The sequence below is a fragment of the Neomonachus schauinslandi genome, chromosome 12 (assembly GCF_002201575.2).
Source record: "Neomonachus schauinslandi chromosome 12, ASM220157v2, whole genome shotgun sequence".
Taxonomy (NCBI): Eukaryota; Metazoa; Chordata; class Mammalia; order Carnivora; family Phocidae; genus Neomonachus; species Neomonachus schauinslandi.
The window spans coordinates 23,037,313-23,062,292 of record NC_058414.1 but is presented as its reverse complement, the minus strand read 5'-3'; the positions used below and the strand labels follow the sequence as shown (position 1 = coordinate 23,062,292).

Sequence of the window (24,980 nt, the reverse complement as noted above, 5' to 3'; positions counted from 1 at the left end):
CAGAGCATACCTGTCATTTACTCCTCTGAGCTTCTACATGTGTAATAAACCCAATGTTCCATTCAAACTCAACTTCTCACCATTTTCTGAACAAACCAAAATTTTATTTCTGCATTCTTGTTCATGCCTATTTTTAAAACACTTTTTCTTTTACTTATCCTACAATTCTGGCTGAAATCCTATCTCCTCTGTGACAGAGTCACTATGTATGAAGTTGTGCTTGCCTCTCTTTCCTATAGCATTCACCGCCTATGAGTCATTTGGAACTAATTTTTGTTTGTGTTGCCTTTTTTTTTTTTCCATATGTTTATGTCTTATATGTCATATTGCCCCAGCCAGCTTATAAACATCTGGGGAGCAATATATTCTGTTTTGTTATTCATAGAGTAGTACAGGTCCCCAAACACTATTGATACAGGTAGGACTGATTTATTGTTCATTTCCTTACCAGTGAAGTATACAGTGGTTGTGTTATTGTTTCACTTTGATTTGTTGTGCACCCACAGTTATTTGCTACATCCCCAGTTCACAGAGTTCCACATTATCTCTCATATAATTAGGAGTCAAGGGATTTGGATCCATCCCATTGAACTAGCTTAATTTGTTTAGTCCTCAGAGTTTTAGTTACCTTATCTGTCAGTTCAGGAAGTAATACTAATTTAGTCCTCAAATTACTCTCAGATCTAAGATTCTATAATGTAGGAGTCTATACATTATGTCATACACAATGAAATCTCTATATAAAGCTAATTGAACATAAGTTTTTATGCAGATATATAGATGGATGGATTGATGGAGTTTGTGTTACTGTTTTTGTTTGTTTTTCTGTCAGTGCTGACCAACAGTTTAGTGGTCCTCAATTATTTGATTTTATAATCCATACTCTGGCTACATTGAAAATAGTCTTGAAGTGACCTATTAAAATTAAAGACTAATTAAAAGAGAATTTTTCTAATGATGTATAAAGAACTACTAGTAGTGATTAGCTACAGGGAGCAAGATTGGGGAAATGAGGGACAATGGACTTTTTCACTTTAAGCTTTTTAAGAGTATATACTAATTTCACAATTAAAAAAAGAATAATCAGGCAGTTTGGGGGCCAATGTCATTTTTTAAAGAAAGGACATCAGGCTGGTGGTATTAATACTAAAAAAGTACAAATGTTTCCTCCCTCGTTCATATGCATTCTTAGAAGTGTTTGTGGAGTATGACAATAGGTTTATTGGTGTTCAATGGTATCGTAACATTCAAAGTGCTTCTTCATGATTCTTAGTAAGAAACTAATGTTTTGAGGATGGAAGGAAAGTAAAATAAACCAGCAAACAAAGATTAGCAAAACGGTAGTGGTACTAGAATGTGAATCTAGATTTTCTGGAAACTCAGACCAAAAAGAATTATCTTAAGCTATATCCTTTTCATTGTGTGATAGAAAAATAGCATGGAAGTAAATCTACAGAGAAAAACTGTCCTAGCTTTGACTGAGAGATAAAATCCATTTTCTTGTGTCTTTTATAAGAGGTATTGGGGCACAGAATAGAGCATGCCTTCAACTATAATTTTGTAAAAGATAAACTTTGTTTCAGTGAACATTTATTTTATTGAGGATGTAATAGTGCTAAGAGAATAATACTCTATTTAACACAAGGAAGTTATTCTTGCATAGAATAGAAAACAAGGCCCAGGGCTTTTGCTTTCTGATGATCCAGTGTTTAACTGGAAGAATTGAAATTTTGGGGTCATTAATGTATCCAGTTGCCTTGCAGTTTCTTTAAATACATCATTATAAGATAAGCAAGGCATGTGAGACTGGCAGAGGGGGAACCTCATAGGTAGATATGCTTTCTATGTGGATTCCCCAGGGTGAATTAGGGAATTTATTGCAGTAGGAATGTACCAGAAAGGCAGTGAACAAGTCCAGGAAGAATGATTTAACTAGTTAGGTAGTGGAAGTAAGTGGGGCTGAAGCTGAAAAGCAGAACTGTGGTTCCCAGGGCCAGGATAGCAAGGGTTTGGGTATAAGAAGTTATCCAGGCTTTTGGCTTTTGGCTCGGGGAGGCAAATGTGCAACTTTCTTCGGTCGCCCGGAATCCGGGTTCATCCAACACCAGCCACCTCCGCCATGCTGCCTAAGTTCGACCCCAACGAGATCAAAGTCGTGTACCTGAGGTGCACCAGTGGCGAAGTCGGTGCCATGTCTGCCCTGGCCCCAAAGATCGGCCCGCTGGGTCTGTCTCCAAAAAAGGGTGGTAATGACATCGCCAAGGCAACCGGTGATTGGCCCAGATTGAAGTGGTACCTTCTGCCTCTGCACTGATTATCAAAGCCCTCAAGGAACCACCAAGAGACAGAAAGAAGCAGAAAAACATTAAGCACAGTGGAAATACGACTTTTGATTAGATTGTCAATATTGCCTGACAGATGCGACACCGATCTTTAGGCAGAGAACTCTCTGGAACCATTAAAGAAATCCTGGGGACTGCCCAGTCTGTGGGCTGCAATGTTGACGGCCGACACCCTCATGACATCATAGATGACATCAACAGTGGTGCAGTGGAATGCCCAGCTAGTTAACTACAAAGGAAAATGTTTCAATAAAGGATCATTTGACAACCAGTGGGAAAAAAAAGAAGTTATCCAGTTCCCTCTTCTACAGGGAGATAATGCACGGTGCTAGCACTTGCCTAAATATTGGGGGGGGGGAGAAGTTAAGGCACCCATTGAAAGTTGACATTACTCTAACTTTTTGGAAATTTGACTGAATAGTTCAAACCATTGGAACTTTTGGAAATTCAGGTTGTGATCTTAACTAGTCTAGGTTTAACCTAGACCAGCTAACTTAACTAGCTCCCCAACTTGGTCCTCATGAACTAGGCTCTTTTGGCCACCACAGATAACTACACAGTACTCTTATCCAGAAGTACTGATTTTTATGACTCATCACCTTTCCAAGGTAGGGCATTTCCATAAGCAGGAAAATGCTCGCCTCCTTTTCTTTTTGTTGGTGAGGGCCTGCTTACACCAGCTTCTGAAGGATAGTGCAGGAATTAAATATTTCTTCACTCATGTTCTTCCATCATCTTCTCCAATAAATAATCAATCTAAGAAGTACGACCTCTTAAAAGTTTTGTTTTATTTTGTTTATAATCACAATTTATTATTTCTACCAATGTCAATGTGGAGAGTGAAGGAAACCGACATTTATTAGACTTCTCTTATAAGTCAGATGGTCTGCTACTGACACCATAGTCTAGATACTTTAAACAAAGGCTCAGAGAAGTTCAATAACTTGTTCACAATCCTATGCTCAGAACCAGAGTTAAATCCAGGTCCATTTCACACCAAAACATTTATTTCCCATTGTATATTCCTTCACAATGGGAAAATTTAAATTAGTTTTTTCTTATCCTGTGTCTACTTTGGACATTTCTTTGGCTCAGTGCTTACAATGTAAGTGCTATGTACCCAAACTTACCTTTCATGTAATTCTAGACTTAAGGATCTTTTCACTAGAGTCCTGTGTGGTCAAATGCAGACAAATTGTAAAGTTCACTGGATATGGTTGGAAAATAGTATTTATAATGGGTTTAAGTTCATACTGATTAACATTTGTCTCACTCACTATGTTTTGATTTTCCAAGAAAGACTTTCTACAAGAGCTCCCATAATGTACAAAATACCTAAGGGATTCTCTAGCATCCAGGACTAATGCTGATCCCTTTCCTGAGATCTTAGGTAAATGGTCATCCTAGATATGCAAGCCTAGATCAGAGTTGAAGATAAATTAATGGAATATTGAATTTAAAATCCTGGAAATTCTGGACCTTTACACACAGACACAAACACAAACACATACACACACACACACCCTTCCACCACCATACACACACTTACAGAGGAAATTAGGTGCATAAAACCTTCTATGGGAAAATTTAATCCTCTCAATAGATAAATATTAAGGAAAGAACTGGCAAACCATGGATACAAAAATATTAGAAAAAAGTGTAAAAGAGAGCAACAAATTTGTCAACAAATGAAGAACACTTATATCAAAAATATTCCTAAAGAGCATATATGAAAGTTGTGATCTAAAATTTTACTATTAATATCATGATTTCCAATATAATATTGAAGGTAAAGAACAAAGTTGATGGACTGACACTACCTGATTTTAAGATCTACTGTAAAGTTACAGTAATCAAGACAATGTCATATTGGGAAAAAAAAAAGAAATAGACAAATAGATAAAGGGAACAGAACAGAGTCCAGAAATAGACCTCCGTATATATAGTCAACTAGTATTTAACAAAGAAGCAAAAAAGCACTGACAGTACAATGGAACAAAGATATCTCTTCAAAACATGGTGCTGAACAACTGAGCATTCATATGCCAAAAAAAAAAAAAAATATATAGACAACGACCTTACACCCTTCACAAATGTTAACTCAAAATGGGTCACAGACCTAAATGTAAAACACAAAACTATAAAACTCTAGAAAGTAACCCAGGAGAAAACAAATGACCTTGGGTATGGTGATCCTTTTTTTTTTTTTTAAAGCTTTTATTTATTTAAGTTAATCTCTACACCCAACATGGGGCTCAAACTCATGACCCTGAGATCAAGAGTCACATGCTCCTCAGACTGAGCCAGCCAGGCGCCCCAGTGCCTTTTTGCCTACAGCACCAAAGGCATAGTCTGTGAAAAAATAATAAGCTGGGCTTCATTAAAATTAAAAATTGTGAAAGACAATGTCAAGAGAATTAGAAGATGAGCCTCAGAATGGGAGAAAATATTTGCAAAAGATATATCTGATAGAGGACTGTTATCCAAAATATACAAGAACTTTTAAAATCCAACAATAAGAAAATAAACAACCCAACTTAAATATAGACCAAATAGCTTAACAGACATCTCACTAAAGAAGGTATACAGAAGGCATGGGGTGCCTGGGTGGCTCAGTCGTTAAGCGTCTGCCTTCGGCTCAGGTCATGATCCCAGGGTCCTGGGATCGAGCCCCTCATTGGGCTCCCTGCTCGGCAGGAAGCCTGCTTCTCCCTCTCCCACTCCCCCTGCTTGTGTTCCCTCTTCTGCTGTGTCTCTCTCTGTCAAATAAATTAAAAATAAAATCTTAAAAAAAAAAGGTATACAGAAGGCAAATAAACATAAAAAACTGCCCCACATCATATGTCATCAGAGAAATACAAATTAAAATAACAATGCTATACCACTACACACTTACTAGAATGGTCAAAATTGGGAACACTAAGGACACCAAATGCTGGTGGAGATGTGGAAAACCCCAACCCTCATTCACTGCCATGGGAATGAAAAGTAGTACACCACTTTGGAAGGCAGTTTTATAGTTTCTCATAAAACAAAATATACTCTTACTAAATGATCCAGCAACCATGCCCCTTGGTTTTTACCAAAAAGAGTTGAAAACTTATGTTTGCATAAAAAAACTGCACATGGATGTTTATAATGGCGTTTTTTATAATTCTCAAAATTTGGGAAAAAACTAAGATGTCCTTTAGTAGGTGAATGGATAAAATAAACTGTGCTATATCCAGACAATGGAATATTATTCAGTGCTAAAAAGAAATGAGCTGTGAAAGCATGAAAATACATGGAGGAAATTTAAGTGCATATTACTAAGGGAAGCCAATCTGAAAGGCTACATACTATAATGATGGATATATGTCATTATACCTTTGTCCAAACCCACAGAATGTACAACAGCAAGAGTGAACTTTAAGGTAAACTATGGACTCTGGATGATTACAATGTGCCAATGTAGGTTTATCCTTGCTTAAAAAAAAAGTATAATTCTGATGAGTGATGTTGATAGTAAGAGAGGCTGTGTAGGTGTGGGGTCAGGGAGTAATGGAAATCTCTATACCTTCCTTGCAACGTTATTGTAAACCTAAAGCTTCTCTAAAACGTGGAGTCTTTAAATTTTCTTACAAAATAAAGTTCTTACTTCTATGAACATGAATCATAAATACAAGAACTTAAGTAGAGATAATGAGACAGTGGGAGGAAATTGAGTGTTAATTGGCAGATTTTAGTGATGAGGAAGAAACAAATCAAAACTATTCCCAAAATACAAAAGAATCAGAAGGACCAGACATGAGGATAGACACTGTGGAAACACAACAAGGAAGCAGAGGATATCCATGAGAAGATGCAAGAAAGTAAAATAAAAATGGAAGATAAGAAGAAATAAAGAGAAAATGGTAACTGTATAAAACAGACAAAAAAGACCTTATGTATGCATAATTGGAGTTTCTTAAGAAGAAAACCAACAACAATGAAACAGAACAAATACTTGAAGATATAACTTGAAGGAAAAATGTTGTGAAAAGAAAAGAATACCTGAATCTACTTATTGAAAGGATATGTCATGTACCAGTGAGAATTGACCCCAGTCACTGAGACGTATCCTTCTGCTATTTACCCAAGGTATATGTCCTTAAGACATATCCTAGTATATTTATTAACCTTTGATGATACAGAAAGCGTCTTTTAAGTAGTGGGCAAATGATCACTTTATTTACAAGAGGGAAAAAAAAAATCACACCTGCCTTAGACTTCTCCTCAGTGATATTCAAGACTAAAAATTAATGGACCAAAAACCTCTGAGATAACTGAGAAAAGAAAGGATTTCATGTTCAGCCAAGATTTTTTATTTTTTTTATTTTTTTAAGATTTTTTATTATGTATAAAGGCCAAAAAGTTACTGAATGTGCCACAACTCAAGAAATACTGTTCACCTACAAGAGGCTGAGCTTCAGCCAATCGAGGGATAACACAGAAAAATTTAGCAAAATGACTGGTGGTAAGCATTTAATATGTTGAACAGAACTAAGACTAAAAGAAATATGTGGACTTGATAACAAAACAGAACATAAATTTTGTATGCCTTGATAATTTAAAATGACACTAAACTAACTAAAATTGGGAGAGTAGGGGAAAGAATATTTTGGCACTTTTTTTACAAAACTAAACATGTAGCTATCATACCTAGAATACCACAGGTACAGTATTTACTGATTATCTCATCTGTAATAGTGTGGAGACAAATAAAGCTGAAAAATCAAGTAACCAAATTATAACTTGGTATGGTTATGTAACTTAATTAACAGTAGAAAGTGGTGATAAACATCGTTTTAAAATGCACACACACTTTTCGAATAGCTAAAATTAGAAATGCTGAGCAATTTGTAATAGTAACATTGATTTTTTTTAAAACTGGGCAGGTAGAAAGTGAATAGTCCTTTAGACAAAATAATGAGGTAAACATAATATTTTTGTCCTAAAAAGAAACTCTTAAGATAGTGTATGTCAAAACATAACCATGAAATATTACTGTTCTTCCCTGTACTTACTTTAATGCATGGAATCATGGTTAAATTGAAGGCTATAAACCTAAAGAAAATAATAAATAGTACAATGTCTGTTGACTTTGGTTGGTCAGTACATGTTTGAGGGTTGTAGAATCAGAGTTTCTCTTACTTGGTTCTGAATGCTTCTGAAGAGTCAAAAGAGCATTGTCCCTTAGCAAGAAATGGGAGTACCCCCGTGGGTTGACAGAGAAGTCCCCTCTCTCAAGAAACAACTACGTGACTCTCCCATCATTTAAGTTGGTTTGGAGGAGACCTCCTCCCTCTTTGATCTCAAGGGAGCAAAAATACATTACAACATTTAACATGGAATGTGATATATATAAGGGTCCCAAATGCTTCTGAGAATTTGATGGAAGTTATAGGACCTTTCTCCAGGAAATGCACATGTCACATTTTACCTATCATGGAGCAGAACCTCTGAAGCTTATCCAAAGAAATCCTGAGATGAACCATGAGAGACGACGGACTCTGAGAAACAAACTGAGGGTTCTAGAAGGGAGGGAGGTGGGGGGATGGGTTAGCCTGGTGATGGGTATTAAAGAGGGCACGTATTGAATGGAGCACTTGCTGTTATATGCAAACAATGAATCATGGAACACTGCATCAAAAACTAATGATGTAATGTATGGTGACTAACATAACATAATAAAATTAAAAATAAATAAATATAGTCCCCAGGTTAAAGACCCTGGTTTAAAAAGTTCTCTGGACCTAGATCGGAGTCTCTACTGTTGATCTTTCTGGTCAGAACCGCAGGTGTTACAATATGCTCTGATAGAAGGAAGGTAGCTAAAACAGCATTTATAGCCCATCTAAGCCATCTCTTTTACTTATACTGAAGTGCAGAAGTGGCAGTTCTCAAAGTCTGGACCCCAGACCACTCATATCAGAGTGAAGGTTGTTAAAAAGGGAGGTTTATTTGTTTTTAAATCACACACTAAGACTAGAGGAGGCAAAAGCAACTTCAGGATCAGAGCTGGGCCCCCTGTTTCTCTCAACTCCATATTGAGCAGCAACAACTAAGTAGCCCCAGCCTGATTCCCACTGACCTCTAAAAAAAGAAGCATTCCAGGGCTACAGCAATGGGTTGCCAAGGGGAATAATTAATCGTTATGTCTCCAAAATGTTTTTTTTCCCTATTTTAAAATTACTAACATTAGAGAACAGTTACCACATGTCAAACCTATAGGTAGACACTATCGTAAAGGAAAGTTTTATATTCATTGCAGTGCAGTCATCGCTTGTCCTAAAAATAGTAAGAAGATGTTCCCGGGTCACTAGCTTCACTTCTTGCATGCAGCTCAGCATGGTGATGCTGCTGAAGTAAGCACACCCGGGATGTCTGACTAGTAGGTATGTGCCACATTGCAATTAAGGGTTTAATTACCAGCATGGCAAGTAGGCAGGACCGAACCTTGTATTCCATCTTTTAGCCAAAGATTAAAATATGCTTTATGAATGAGCATTGTCCTACATGGTTTTCTCTGTGGACATTGTGGTTCAGTTTGAAGGGCACAGACTGCTTTTGCCCAGCAGATCTTCACTATTGGGCTCTTTCAAGAAGAGGTGATAATGGGTACTCAAGGTAAATGTATATCAAGCTTTACAGATTAAAGTCACCACTTTAATTGCATCAAGAAAGACTGATAATCTTGATTTCAAATATGAACCAACTCCTGAGATTACTTCATTCAAGCCTGTATGCATTTCATTCTGTATCGCTAACAGGCTGTAGCCCTTTTTCTTTGCAATTTTCTTTTTCACGTGAAGTGAAACTCTGGACATGTAGAGGAGTGTGCTCAAAGTATTTAATTTGGTATTCTGCACCCTGCAGGGCCAATGCAGCCGAGTCTCATATGCTCCAATTTGTTATTGCACTTCTACAGAATTTACAATGTATTTTACAGTGGAATGCACAATATAAAATGCTCTCAATTTCACTCATCTTTTAAGGAATAAAGATCACTTGAAAATTCTATGAATTCAAAGACTCCAGAAACTAAATGGACTTTTGGTATTTTTCTAATAAAGGTTTTAAATACTTGGAAAAAATAAATAGATTTTTGTTTGTTTTCAATTTTAGATTTAATTATTAAAAATCACTGTGAGCATAAAATATCAAATATACCATTAACTCTTTCATCTTAACACACTAGTTAAAATTTTTTCATTCTTCTGTTTTGTGAGTACATACTTTATAAATGAAATACTGGGAAGTTCCTTTTTAATTATTCATAGTTTGTTTTTACTTTCAGATTGGTCATTCTTTAAACTTTAAAAATTATAATATTTAACTAATGCCATATTGTTAGATGGTTAGTTTTTTAGTAGCTCTACCCATAGTCAATTTATAACACTATACAGTATACTTGTTTTCAGAATTTGGACTTTGAATTTGGATAGTTTAAGCCTCAAATCTGGCAAAGCTGTTTATAGCTATGTGACTTTGGGGGATGTTATTTAACCTCCCTGAACCTCTATTTACCTGTGTTCTAAATGGATTTAAAATGATGCCTTTCTGATAGATCTATCCTGAGAATTAAATGAGATAATCTATGTAAGCCAACAAACAAATGCTCAATAATTGTTAGCTAGCTATTATTCTATATAATCTTTTTTGCTCTTCTGAATTATTGAGTTGATTTCTCAAGAATGGGAATATTGGTTCAATGATGTGGAGACTTATTCATTTAGTCATAACATATTTGAATGTCTACTCTATGCTAAATGTTAAAACAAGGTGGTGAACAACGTGGTTTTGGAATAAGAGGTGTTTGCAGTTTGGAAGAAAAGACAGATAACCAACTTTTAAAATACCAGGGATAATTATACTTAAATACAGTAGTGCAGAAGAGAAAATGGAGGGTGTTAGGGAAAAATAGACTAAGGATATATATATGCCTGATTAACTTCTAAACTGTAGAATGTTTTACATTTTTAAATGATTTATGAAAGTAATGTGCCTGGTTACCCAAATCTTCATGGATTTTAGCTATTTTTTCTTTATTTCTAACTTAATAGCTGTAAAATATTACTTCCCTTTAAATTAGCATTTTGTGTGATTTTTCATTTGAAGTATATTTATAGATTATATGATTCTGGATTTCAAAGTTCGTCAAAAAGATTTATTCATCCATTGTCCACTAAGGTTGTGATAGTGTCCTTAAGATAATACAGTTATCTCAGGATATATTTTGGGCTTTTCTTTACCTATTTCCTACATTTTTTACTATTTTTCTGGTGTTAAGTTTTGTGGTTTTTGTACTAAAGTTTTGGTGTTTTGTATCACATCAATTTTGCCTTTCTTTTTTTTTAAGATTTTATTTATCTATTTTAGAGAGAGAGCATGGACCAGAATGGGGAGGTGAAAAGGGGGAGGGAGAGGAAGAGGGAAAGAATCCCAAGCAGATTCTGCTCTGAGCACGGAGCCAGACGTGGGACTTGATCTTGATCTCAGGAGCCCGAGATCATGGAGATCATGATCTGAGCCAATACCAAGAGTCAGGCATTCAACCAACTGAGCCACCCAGGCGACCCTATTTTGCCTTTCTTTTATAATTTCTTCCATTGCTTTGTTTATACCATACATTTTCCAAGTTTTTTTTTTTTTTTTTTTTTTCCTGCTTGACCTTAAGAGTTCTTTGACCATATCCAAAATGCTGCTGATATCACAGCAGGTATTTTTTTCTTTTCTATTCATAAACCATGGTTACTGATGTTCACTCAAGCACTGTGCAAAGAAGCAAAATGCAGGTTAAAATCAGAGCCTAAAATCTCTGCTCTGATAAAAATAAACTATGCTAAAAATCATTGTAGATCTTTCCATTTGGTTAAGAGAGTGATTCATGTTGTCAGTTTTGTAAAGTCTTCAGAATATTTATAAGCATTAGAGGGGAACTTACCCCAAATTAAAAGTGACCTTCACAAGGTACATTTATATTTATGCTGGTTTTTTTTTACAAAGATGATTCATCAGTTCATAGATCAGCAATGAAAACCAAGAAACAAATCGCTTATACTTGAGAAATTTCAATATGGATGTCAACTAATAGACTTTTTCTTAATATTTTAAAACCACCCGGGTGCCTGCGTGGCTCAGTCGTTAAGCGTCTGCCTTTGGCTCAGGTCATGATCCCAGGGTCCTGGGATGGAGTCCTGCATCGGGCTCCCTGCTCAGCGGGAAACCTGCTTCTCCCTCTCCCACTCCCCCTGCTTGTGTTCCTGCTCTTGCTATCTCTTTCTCTGTCAAATAAATTAAAAAAAAAATCTTAAAAAAAAATATTTTCAAACCACCCTTTCTGGACATATTTGAATGTTCTCAAAGCAGCCAAAGAATATTTGTAATTATACTATGATACCTGAATAATTTAGTTATAGTTTCAAGAATAATCTGATAAAGATGGGTAGGGCACTGGGATGTGATCCATCTCGATGCCAGACTCTGCCATCACTGCAGTTTCCTAGTTATAGATCTTTGATGTGAAGCATCATGTGGTTGTCATTTTTAAATCTCCTGTTGAAGATTTTCAAATAAGCCCTCCGAAATTTTAGGAGTACTGTGACTAAAGACAGAGACGGTAATGGAATATTACTCTTTCCAGAAGGATACCATAGTTCTGTAAAACAGCAACCATACTCTCTGGGCATATATAGGTGTAGTTTAGTAGAGTGTCACCTGAGAGTCTGACTCAGAGGATTATTCATATTGTGTAACAGCTGATAAAAGTACACAACCGAAGCCTTCTGCAGTACTAGATACTACCTCTAGGTGACCAAGTTGTGGAGAGAACAAGAGAAGAACTGAGATGGCTCAGGGCAGTATCTAGTTATCACCTGATAAACTATTTCAGTATTTTAACAAACAGTTTAGCTGTACCTGGGCACACAGGTGAATATATTCACCTTGGTATTACCAATGGCTTATGTTAGGCTACGCTGTCCTCGAAGTTTATCATGACACAGGTCAGCAACAATTACTCTCTGGTTTTATCATGATACTCTTACACTGGGACAAAACCTAAAATCAGTATATCTGAAGAACTGGAGTCAAGAGGGGAAATTCTCCCGTCTCTAATTGTAACCTTGACACATCTCTCACAAGAGTGAATGTGGTGGGGAAAACAAAGTGAAGGGAACATTTATTCATTTAGCTTTTTATTTATTCATTTATCATTTTTATTAAGTTTTAAATTTTAATTCCAATATAGTTAACATACAGTGTTATATTAGTCTCAGGTATACAGTATAGTGATTCAATAATTCCATACATCACCCAGTGCTCATCATGACAAGTGCCCTCCTTAATCCCTATCACTTATTTCACCCATCTCATCCCCTACCTCCCCTCTGGTAACTATCAGTTTGTTCTCTATAAGTAAGAATCTGTTTCTTGTTTTGTCTCTCTTTTTTCATTTATTCATTTGTTTTGTTTCTTAAATTCCACATAGGAGTGAAATGATATAGTATGTGTTTTCCTCTGACTTATTTCGCTTAGTATTATACTCTCTAGCTTTATCCATGTTGTTGTAAATGGCAAAATTTCACTCTTTTTACGGCTGAATAATATTCCATTGTGTGTGTGTGTGTGTGTATATATATATATATATATATATATATATATATACCACAACTTCTTTATCCATTCATCTATCAATGGACACTTGGACTGCTTCCATAGTTTGGCTACTGTAAATTATGCTATAATGAACATAGGGGTGCATATATCCATTTGAATTAGTGTTTTTATATTTTTGGGGTAAGTACCCTGTAGTGTGATTACTGAATCATAGAGTAGTTCTATTAATTTTTTGAGGAAACTCCATACTATCTTTCAGAATGGCTGCACCAGTTTGTTGTCCCACCAACAGTTCACAAGGGTTCCTTTTTTCTCAACATCCTCACCAACATTTGTTGTTTCTTGTGTTTTTGATTTTAACCTTTCTGACAGGTATGCAGTGATATCTCATTGTAGTTTTGGTTTGCATTTCCCTGATGATGAGTGATGTTGAGCATCTTTTCATGTCTCTTTTTGCCATTTGGGTGTTTTTTTGGGAGAAACGTCTGTTTGTCTTCTGCCCATTTTTTAATTGCTTTATTTGTCTTTTAGTTGTTGACTTATATTGGTTCTTGATATATTTTGGAACTAACCCTTTATTGGGTATGTCATTTGCAAATGCCTTCTCCCGTTCAGTAGGTTGTCTTTTACTTTTGTTGATTGTTTCCTTCACTGTGCAGAAGCTTTTTATTTTGATGTAGTCCCAATAGTTTATTTATTTATTTATTTTTCCTTTGCCCCAGGAGACATCTAGAAAAACATTGCTATAGCCGATGTTAGAGAAGTGACTGCCTGTGCTCTCTTCTGGGATTTTTATGGTTTCATTTATGTCTTTACTCCATTTTGAGTTTATTTTTGTGTATGGTGTAAAGAGGTGGTCCAATTTCATTCTTTTGCATGTAGCTGTTCAGTTTCCCATTGCCATTTTTTGAGGAGACAGTCTTTTTCCCATTGCATATTCTTGCCTCTTTTGTTGAAGATTATTGACCATATAATCCTGGGCTTGTTTCTGGGCTTTCTATCCTGTTCTATTGATATGTATCTATTTTGGTGCCAGTACCATACTGTTTTGATTACTACAGGTTTATAGTATAACTTGAAACCTGGAATTGTGATACCTCCAGCTTTGTTTTTCTTTTTCAAAATTGTTTTGCCTCTTTCGGGTTTTTTGTGGTCCCATATGAATTTTACAATTATTTGTTCTGGTTCCATGAAAAATGCTGTTGGTATTTTGATAGGGATTGCATTAAATCAGCAGATTGCTTTGGGTAATATGGACATCTTAACAACATATGTTCTTCAAATCATGAGCATGTGCTATCTTCCTATTTGTTTGTGTCATCTTCAATTTCTTTCCTCAGTGTTTTATAATTTTCAGAGTACAGGTCTTTCACCTCCTCGGTTAAGTTTATTCCTAGGTATTTTATTATTTTTGGTACAATTGTAAATGGGATTACTTTGTTAATTTCTGTTTCTGTTGCTTCATTATTGGTGTGTATAAATGCAATAGATTTCTGTACATCAATTTTGTATCCTGAGACCTTACTGAATTCATTTATCAGTTCTAGTAGGTTTTGGTGGCATCTTTAGGGCTTTCTATATATAGTATCATGGCATCTACAGATAGTGAAAGATTTACTTCTTCCTTACTGATTTGAATGCCTCTTATTCCTTTTTGTTATCTGATTGCTGTGGCTAGGACTTCCAGTACTATGTTGAATAAAAGTGGTGAGAGTGGACATCCTTGTCTTGTTCCTGATCTTATAGGAAAAGCTCTCAATGTTTCCCCATTGAGTATGATGTGAGCAGTGGGTTTTTCTCATATGGCCTTTACCATGTTGAGGTATGTTCCCTCTAAACCTATTTTGTTGAAGGTTTTTATCAAGAACGGATGTTGTACTTTGTAATATGCTTTTTCTACATCTATTGAAATGAATATGTGGTTTTTATCCTTTCTCTTATTGATGTGATGTATCACATTGATTGATTTATGAATATTGAACCACTCTTGCATCCCAGGAATAATCCCACTTGATTGTGGTGAATGATTTTTTAAATGTATTGTTGGATTCCATTTGCTATATTTTGTTGAGGACTTTCGCCTCTATGTTCACCAGATATACTGGCCTGTAGTTCTCTTTTTTTGTAGTGTCTTTATTTGGTTTTGGTATCAGGGTAATGCATGCCCTGTTGAATGTATCTGGAAGTTTTCCTTCCTCTTCTATTTTTTGGAATAGTTTGAGAAGAATGGGTATTAACTCTTCTTTAAATGTTTGGTAGAATGCCATGTAGTCCTAGATGGGTTTCGTTTGTTGGGAGTTTTTTAATTGCTGATTCTATTTCATTGCTGGTAATCAGTCTATTCAAATTTTCTATTTCTTCCTGGTTTGATTTCAGGAGGTTATATGTTTCTAGGAATTTATCCATTTCTTCTAGGTTGTCCAATTTATTGGCATATAATTTTTCGTAATATTCTCTTAAATCATTTGTATCTTGGTGGTGTCAGTTGTTATTTCTCCTCTCTCATTTCTGATTTAGTTTGAGTCCTCTCTCTCTTTTCTGTGGAGGGGAACAGTTATCACATTGTATATTAGCTCACCTATGAGGTCTCCCTGCCTGTGGTGCAGTCTGTGGTTCAATATATTGTGAACTGAGAATTGAAGATCATCTGTTTCTTTCTAGTCCACTTCTGTCAGACTTTGGAGCCATTCTGAAATTTGTTTCCAACAGAACTATTGGATTTTCTGCTCTATGATCTGCCAATAAATTATTGTCCATGCAATAGGTTGCTATATACAATTCAGACCCACCTTGTAGAATGGGATGTAAAGAGCTATGTCTCCATCTGGAAACATCTCAAATCTTAAATTAACTCACTCTCAACATCCTTATTTGTGGAGTCTTTGTCTTAGAAATCTTTAATCCTAGGCTGAAATAGATAAATGGAGGTCAAAACTGGCCAAAGGTTCAGGTAGCTACTTTTACAGAGTAGCTTTCTCTATGAGAACAATACTTTTATTTCGTTTGGTTCTTGTGTTGAGTGATTAAGTTAAAGAAATGGCTCAAAAAGTCTGGGGGATCAGAAAGTCAGGGGTTGGGAGAAAAGCTATGTTCTAAAATTATTAACATGTTTATTTGTTTATACTGTTTCTTTTAATTTTTCTTGTTTCTATCTCTCTTTTAAATTATATCCCAATACCTGGGGTCATTTTCCTCATCTAAACAGAGGTGCTATGGCCTTATTAAGAAACTAGCCGAAGGCATAAAAGTTTCAATAAAGGATTTATCTCCCTTTGCAATTTTTGTGACCATTCATTTCAACCCTAATCTTATATTTTTTTAAATTTTATATCAATTTTTATATATTTTCCTAGGTATTTTATAGCATTTATTCAACATCTCAGTATACTTAACATTAAGCTAAACATTTGAGAAGATACAAAAGAAGTGCTTAATGCCAGCAAAGATAATTAGTGAATTATTTGACAACAATAAAAATTGCATTTGAAAGCATTATTCTATGTGAGAGACAATATAGGAAAAGTCTGAAATAAAAGATAATTAAAACTCAAAATGAGATTTTTCAGCCTGTTGGAATCTGAAATGACCATTTCTCTATTTTGTGATTCTTAACCATATCAACTGCCATTTATCAACATGTGCTAGACACTTGGATATCCATTATCTTATATAATAGTCACACTCCAGTGAGGTTGATAATATTAGCTCTATTTAATGGATAAGGAAATGGAGCACTAAAGTTACATAAGAAGTAAGTGGCAGAGGGCGCCTGGGTGGCTCAGTTGGTTAAGCGACTGCTTTCAGCTTAGGTCATGATCCTGGAGTCCCTGGATTGAGTCCCGCATCGGGCTCCCTGCTCGGCAGGGAGCCTGCTTCTCCCTCTGACCCTCCCCCCTCTCATGTGCTCTCTCTCTCTCATTCTCTCTCTCTCAAATAAATAAATAAAATCTTAAAAAAAAAAAAAAAAAGAAGAAGTAAGTGGCAGAACCAGAATGTGAATCCACGTCTCCTAACTTCAAGTTCTATCCTTTGTCCAATGTCATAGCTAAGTTAACTATCAAAATTTTTACTAGATTAGGTATGGGTGAAATGGATGGGTAGATAGGTGAGTAACTGGATAGCAAATCTATTTAGAGGGTACTAGAAAACTATTTAAATTAAAAATAATTAAAGTTGATTACTTTAAAATTCTTAGAAGATCACATGAACTTGCTGCTATTTTTTTTAAAGCTAATTATTATCTTCTACTTGAATTGTTGGAGTTATTATTTGTGTTGATGTTAGTGTATTTTAACTTCATTGAAGTTGGCATACTTTAACTTCATTGTCTTTTATATTTTCATATCAAATGAAAATGTTTTGAAAATGACTCTGTTTAATAGTTAGTTACACATCCAGTAAAATCACCTTAATGCCTACATCAGTAATTTAAATGGATTTGAGTATCATGTTTTAAGACTCTTGTTTATTAACTCAGGGAAATAATATGCATTATTTAATAATCTCTACATACAAATTCAGTTGAGTTTATTATATAAGAAAGGCCCAATGAATCAGTTCCCTTCTGACACCAAGTTCTAAAGACTACCCTTGCTGGCCGCCTGGGTGGGCAGTCGGTTAAGCATCCAACCCCTCATTTCAGGGTGATGAGATGAAGCCCTGCTTCGGGCTCCATGCTCAGCGTGGAATCTGCTTGAGATTCTCTCTCTCCCTATGCCTTTGCCCCTCCCCCATGCTTGTGTGCACTCTTCTATCTTTCTCTCAAAATAAATAAATACAATCTAAAAAAAATAATAGGCTTCGGGCGCTTGGGTGGCTCAGTCGGTTGAGCGACTGCCTTCGGCTCGGGTCATGATCCCAGGGTCCTGGGATCAAGTCCCACATTGGGGTCCCTGCTCTGCAGGGAGCCTGCTTCTCCCTCTCCCACTCCCCCTGCTTGTGTTCCCTCTCTCGCTGTGTCTCTCTCTGTCAAATAAATAAATAAAATCTTTAAAAATTAAAAAAAATTTAAAAAAATAGTAATAATTAAGGGGCTCTTGGGTGGCTCAGTCAGTTAAGCATCTGATCATGGTCATGATCCCAGGCTCCTGGGATTGAGTGCCTCATCAGGCTCCTTGCTCAGCGGGGAGTCTGCTTCTCTCTCTCTCTCTCTTTCTCTCTGCCCTTCCCTCCTGCTTGTGTTCTCTCTTCTCTAGCTCTTTCTCTCAAATAAATAAATAAAATCTTTTAAAAATAATAATATAATTTTTAAAAAAGACTATCCTGCAAGTCCCACTGTGTAACTAACCTGTCACAGAATGGTTCTTATTGTGTGGTGCCTCCTGAAAATGGGACAAGGGTGGTAATTACAGGTAACTTGGAAATATTTATAATATTCCTAATTAACTGCTTAAAAAGTAGAATAAAATTGTAAAAGTATTTTAAACTTATAAAGTTAGTTTGGTTTTGTAAGAGATACTGAAGCTTGAGAGATTACAAGGATTCAAAAGTATGTGTATAAAACAAACAAAACAAATGTTCTTAGTAGAACATAGACATGAACTTTATAACATGAAATACCAACCTGATTAATATATAACCAAAGAGAAATATAGGGAAATATTGCCTTTTATTTTATGATCTAACTGTGGTTTAGAAGTCAAGCTATATAAGCCTCCAAAGGGAAGCTTTTTGGGTCTAAACAGAGGATAGATCAGAATTCAGTTTGTCCAAAAGAAGTAAAATGGACAGAGAAGTGTACCTGTACATCAAGAAAATATAGAAACAGAAATAGAAATCTATGGGTTTGGAAGCCATGTGTAACATAGTATATCATTAACATAAAAGAAGAGGAGAATGGGATATAGCCTGGTCAAATGGAGAGTGTTGCTAGCTCTTAATAAATACAGATCTTAGTAAGATGTAATACAGAAAAGGAATGAAAGGCTCATCTAATCAGGCATGCATTCTTATTTTCTGTGAATATGTATTAGGTCTTTCCTATAACCATCAGGCGGTGATAAGTGTGCTCAGGGAGCATTTCAGTCTACTGGAAATGGTCTTTTAGTTCTGCTAAAAGAAAACTCTTCATATATTATGCTCTTACTTATTAATGATTTCAAATCTATATGAGAAATAATAAAGAGCAAACAACTACTATCTATTGAACATCACTTTAAACAATTGCTTAATAAAAAGTTAGAAAATAACCATGAAGAATAAATCTAAATGCTTTAAGATGGGTTGTTAGGGTGGTAGATAAAGGAAATGCTGTAGGTGATCTATGGAGTTTAAAAGGTCATTTAATGTCATTACTTGAAAAAAAAAATGAATGCTGAATGAAGATGTGATTAAGTTGTATCTAAAGTAAATTGATTGGTAGATTGATAGGCATTAAGGGAAGTTGACAGTATTTTGGGGCTGGATGAGAGCAATAGTGACACATCACAGACCACAGGGAGAAAGGAGATTGTTTTTCAATCTGTCTGCTCAATTCCAGATTTCAAAACACCAAGGAATGAAAGTGATAGAGATGTGGATTTCATCTCAATTTCAGAAAGACCATGTTAACAAGAACTGAATCTTTTTTTTTTCAGATTTATTTAAATTCTAGTTGGTTAACATACAGTGCAATATTGGTTTCAAGAGTAGAATTCAGTGGTTCATCACTTATATACAACACTAAGTGCTCATCATAACAAGTGCCCTTTTTAATGCCCCTCACCTATCTAGCCCATCCCTTCACCCACTCTCTCATCCCTCAGTTTGTTCTCTATCATTAAGAGTCTCTTATGGTTTGTTTCCCTTTCTCTCTTTCTTTTTTCTCCCTCCCATATATTCATCTATTTTGTTTCTGGAATTCCATGTATGAGTGAAATCATATGGTATTTGTCTTTCTCTGACTGACTTATTTTGCTTAGCATAATACACACTAGCTCTATCCACATTGTTGCAGAAGGCAAGATTTCATTCTTTTTGATGGCTGAGTAATATTCCATTGTGTATATATACCACATCTTCTTTATCCATTCATTATTCAATGGACATATGGGCTCTTTCCATAGTTTGGCTATTGTTGATAAAGCTGCTATAAACATCAGAGTGCATATACCCCTTTGAATCTGTATTTTTGTATCCTTTGGGTAAATACCTAGTAGTTCAATTGCTGGATCATAGGGTGGTTCTATTTTTAACTTTTTGAGGAACCTCCATACTGTTTTCCAGAGTGGCTGCACCAGCTTGCATCCCCACCAACAGTGCAAGAGGGTTCCCCTTCTCTGCATCCTTGCCAACACCTGTTGTTTCTTGTGTTAATTTTTGCCATTCTGACAGGTGTGAGGTGGTATCTCATCGTGGTTTTTGATTTGTATTTCCCTGTTGATGAGTGATGTTGAGCGTGTTTTCATGTGTCTATTAGCCATCTGGATGTCTTCTTTAGAAAAATGTCTAGTCATGTCTTCTGCCCATTTCTTAACTACCTTAAAGCTCACAATAATCTTAGGAAGGCAATAAAATTCCCACTTCACGTATAGAAACTGGGACTCAAGGAAATCAAGTAACTCATCCAAAATAATATAGCTAGTAAGCAAAGAGTGTGGTTAAAAACCTTGCCTCAACACAAATACACATTATGTCTACCTACCACTGTTTAGTAAAATGTTTTTAGTTAAAAGACGCAAAGAGATTGCCATCAACGAAGGAAACAATTCTCACTCTAAAGTGACTCTCACTTTTAAACAGCAATAAGATGCAGGTGATTTGTTGCTGCTGTGAGGCAAGAAATGTTTGGTCATTACTCATGGCGAGTAGGGGGAGGAGCAGAGGGAGAGGGACAAGCAGACTCAGTGCTGAGTGCAGAGCCTGATGTGGGGCTCGATCCCATGACCCTGAGATCATGACCTGAACTGCAATCAAGAGTCGGACACTCAACCCACTGAGCCACCCAGGTGCCCCTATTTCTTTTCTTGCTTGGACAGTATCCAAATTTAATATAAACTATTCTTGGGTAATTTACTAAAGCCCACCTTTGTTTCTTTAGACTTTAATATTTTTGTAATCCATCCCAAACTTATCTGCATAAGTTTAGTCTTTTTAAAAAGAGAGTCATCTCTTTGTAGAATAACTGGGTGGTAACTCAGAACTATTAAGTGAGAGATTGATTACCGTATATCTCAGTTTTCTATTTGGTATAATGTTGTTAACTAAGGTGTAAAATGACTTTCACTGAAAAAAAGCTGTTAATATTTAGTACGTTGCTTCTTCATTTAACAATCTCCACAATAATGTGAAAAGAGTAAAAATAATGCTTTGTATTTATGTAGCACACGTCTCCATGGAGCCCAGAGGATTTGGTTGACAGGGTCTAAAAATGGCTTTGTCAGGGAGAACAAGAAACTAATACTATCATAATTATTTTGCAGGTATTGGAACTGACACTGAGTCCATATGTAGCTGCTAATGTGAACATTATGCAGTAAAAATGATAGGGACAGATTCCTCCAGCCATCTTCATGATTAATAGTGACCATGCTAAGGAATCGTACATAGGGTTTTTATCTTATTTTTTGCTTACGGAGACAAACTCAATGACAAAGCAATGTTTTGAGGACTCAATATTATACTAATTATTGAAGTGATGTGGTAATATTTTGTATTATTTCACTTTGCCTGGGCAATATTGGAATATTATATAATATTTTCTTTTTTAAATAACTGTTGCCAAAATTCGTGTGCTAAGAGAATTGTCATGTTAAGTATGTTGTAAGGCAATAAGACAAATTTAATGAAATGCTATAATATTTTTCTGTAGGAAAAAAAAAACCCAAGGCACCTGGGTGGCTCAGTCATTAAGCGTCTGCCTTCAGCTCAGGTCATGATCCCAGGGTCCTGGGATCCAGCCCAGCATCAGGCTCCCTGCTCTGCGGGAAGCCTGCGTCTCCCTCTCCCACTCGCCCTGCTTGTGTTCCCTCTCTCGCTGTGTCTCTGTTAAATAAATAAATAAAATCTTAAAAAAAAAAATACCCAGTTGTTATGTAAATGTGAAAAAACAAGCACTGTAAAGTAACGGTGTTGTGATCTGAGATCTTTTTAATGCATAGTTCCCATTTTATTTTATTTTTTTTAAGATTTATTTATTTTTTTATTCTTATGTTAATCCCCAGACATTATTACATCATTAGTTTTAGATGAAGTGTTCCATGATTCATTGTTTGTGCATAACACCCATGCTCCATGCAGAATGTGCCCTCCTCAATACCCACCACCAGGCTAACCCATCCTCCCACCCCCCTTCCCTCTAGAACCCTGTTTGTTTTTCAGAGTCCATCGTCTCTCATGGTTCGTCTACCCCTCCGATTTCCCCCGCTTCATTCTTCCCTTCCCGCTACCTTCTTCTTCTTCTTCTTTTTTTTTCTTAACATATATTGCATTATTTGTATCAGAGGTACAGATCTGAGATTCAACAGTCTTGCACAATTCACAGCGCTTACCAGAGCACATACCCTCCCCAGTGTCTATCACCCAGTCACCCCATCCCTCTAGACCCCACCTCCCACTCCAGCAACCCTCAGTTTGTTTCCTACAATTAAGAATTCCTCATATCAGTGAGCTCATATGATACATGTCTTTTAGAGAGAGAGCGTGAGTGGGGGGAGGGGGCGAGGGAGAGGGAAAGAAGCACACTCCCTGCTGAGCGGGAAGCCAGACCCTGAGATAGGGATCTGAGCCAAAATCAATAGTTGGACGCTCAACCAGGTGAGCCACACAGCCGCCCCTGCATAGTTTCCATTTTTAAGTGGGGAATGGTGATTAGCACAGTGATGAAATGGTGATCTTAGAAGTGTGAGTTTCTTTCTTCTACCTTCTTTATAAATGGGGTATTCTAGATAATGGATTAAGCCAGTGTGTGTGTGTGTGTCAGGGAGTGGAAGATTACATATATTGGAGGTAGAATAGCCCCAGATTGTGTCAGTATTCAAAGACCTGAGCATGTACCAGAATCATCTTGAGGACTTTTTAGAAATATAGATTCCTGGGCCATCCCCCTGACCAATTCAGTAGATTTGGCGTAAGGCCCAAGATTTTTGTATTTCTACAAGTTTCTAGGTGATATGAATGTTGCTGGTCAGTGAACCACAGTTTGAGAACCAGTGGATAGCCAATTAGACTTCTGTTTTTATCCTTTATGAAGAAAGAAATAATTACAACCAGATAAAAATTACATGCAACTGGTTACAAGTTCTGAAAGTCTCAAGTGTGAGAGAGATACCAAGAAAGAGAAGGGAACTAAGTAAACTATCTCTGTTCAAACAAAAAATGTTAAAGTCTGGCTAAAAATTCATACCAATTCTAAAGTGCTTCACAGCCTAGGTTCTCTGTTTCCACTCAGTTTCAATATTCATTCAAAGTACCTATTGATTACTTGTAATGAAACAGGGACTTATGTGCAACGGAGAAAAGTAAATGATTCCTGCCTCTGTAGAGCTGAATTTGTACTTGATGTTACTTTGCTTTCATGTTTATTGCATATTTCTTTTGACCCTGTTTTTAATTTCACAGTAATCTTCCTTTTCTTTCCTAATCTTAGCACATAATGGCAGTTATCAATATTTTTCTATTTGTGTTACTGTGTATCAGAGTCTGAAGAGGGCGACAAAGATTTTTCTGACCATTGATGGAACTAAAACAGAGCCACTGATGGTCATGGGTACTTGGATTGGAAGCCATTCCTTACTATCACAGGAAAGACAAGTACGGCACAAGTTTCACTGAAATTGAATCAGAGAAACTGAAACTATGTGAAATCTGTAAAAAATAGTATTTGTGATGTGATAAGCACAGGGTGTTATATGCAACTGATGAATTATGGAACACTACATCTGAAACTAGTGATGTTCTATATGCTGGCTAATTGAAATTAAAGAAAAACAAGAAAAAGAAATGATGCTAAATGGTATTTGTTCAATCTAAAAAAAGAAAAAAGGGTATTCGACTTTATTGTTTTAATTTTCATTTATTTGATAACTAGTACTGTAGAAGCTATATCTTACCCATCATATTGGAAAATACTTTCTTAAAATAAAAATGTGATGGTAAATGTAACAAAAAAGCAACTTACATACACTGGTGATGAGAATGCCATTGAAGTACAATTTAACAATGTGCATTAAGAGCCTTAAAAGACATCTTCACACTTTTGGGACCACTATTTCCATATAGTCAGTTTGTAGAAATTGAAACAGAGATATGCACAAGGATTACACATTACAAATTATCATAGTATTGGTGTAAGCACCCAAGTGTTGAAAAATGTAGTTTAAATGTCTCAGAGGAGGGCTAGTTACATAAATTATGGTGTATTTCTAAAATTTCATACCACTTAATCACTGAAATTATAATTTTAAAATATTTAATAATATAAGTAAATAGTTTTGATACAAGTTTAAAAACAAAATCCAATTTTTTTTTCAACTTTCTAATCCTTAAGAGGCATAGGAAAATGGAGGAAAATATACCACATATTAACAGTGAATCTTTCTGGATTATAAATTATTTCTTTCTCTTTACATTTGACTGTATTTTACAAATGCTGTGTAAGGAGTGTGTTGTTTTTATTATATGATGTAAAAAGGTATATGTGTGTGGGCACACACATTCATTGGAGACATCACTCATGGAGTATCTTCTAGACACCATATGTGGATGCTCTGGAATTTGGAACTCTTTAAGTGTGACTGACAGTCATGGTTTGGTTTTGTATTGTTATGTAACTGTAACTGTGCCGTTATTCTGCGTTGCTGTGCATGTAATTGCCACTGTTCCTAGACTGGCCATAACTTGTTCCTTAAGTGTCAGTGTTTTCCTCTGTCAGATGAAGAGAAAAGAGAGAATAGATGTCTGAGTGGAATCTATGTGTCCTGAGGGTTCCATTAATTCTGAACAATCTCACTGTCTCTTCTCATAAGCACAGCACGTTCTGTCTCTATTAAACATGCCTCACAAAGACACTCTGTGAAAAAAAAT

The 24,980-nt window shown here is 35.9% G+C and overlaps 1 protein-coding gene and 1 pseudogene across 1 annotated transcript in view; both read left to right on the top strand.

Annotated features, from left to right (window-relative positions):
- The window catches only part of MAGI2 (membrane associated guanylate kinase, WW and PDZ domain containing 2), a 1,351,041-nt gene that overhangs the window by 108,316 nt on the left and 1,217,745 nt on the right, over positions 1–24,980 (top strand). The window lies entirely within an intron of this gene.
- LOC110579836 lies at positions 2,105–2,574 on the top strand (annotated as a pseudogene).